The following is a 593-nucleotide window of genomic DNA, read 5'->3' as shown; positions in this document are numbered from 1 at the left end:
TGTTTGGGGGATGAGGGAGGAGTTTGGGTCCCCCCTCTTCCTCCCCTCCCTGGGGGTCTCTGTGCCCCAAAACCCCGTCCCCGTCCCTGCGCCCTCGGACCCGTCTGGGGGGGGCGCTGTTCCCGCCGGGATCCATCCCCATTCCCCCCCCCATTCCCATGGGATCCATCCTTGCTCCTGTCTCCATTCCCAAGGGATCCATCCCTATTCCCATCGGATCCATCCCTTTTTTGTCCTCCATTCCCAAGGGATCCATCCCCAATTCTCTTCTCTCTTCCCATGGGATTCATCCCTTTTCCCATCCCCATTCCCAAGGGATCCATCCCCTTTCCTCCCCCATTCCCTCCCCCATTCCCACTGGGATCCATCCCTTCTCCCTTCTCTCTTCCCAAGGGATCCATCCTTATTCCCTCCCCCATTCCCAAGGGATCTGTCCCTCTTCCCTTCCTCATTCCCAAGGGATCATTCCTTTTTCCCTTCACTGTTCCCAAGGGATCCATCCCTTTTCCCATCCCCATTCCCATAGGATCCACCCCCCCTCCTTTTTATATCACCGCCTTTTTTGGGTTTTTTGGGGGGTTTGTTTTTGGGTT

The sequence above is a fragment of the Calidris pugnax genome, unplaced genomic scaffold (assembly GCF_001431845.1).
Source record: "Calidris pugnax isolate Ruff unplaced genomic scaffold, ASM143184v1 scaffold272, whole genome shotgun sequence".
NCBI lineage: Eukaryota > Metazoa > Chordata > Aves > Charadriiformes > Scolopacidae > Calidris > Calidris pugnax.
The sequence above is the reverse complement of the archived record's forward strand: the minus strand, read 5'-3'. Positions refer to the sequence as shown.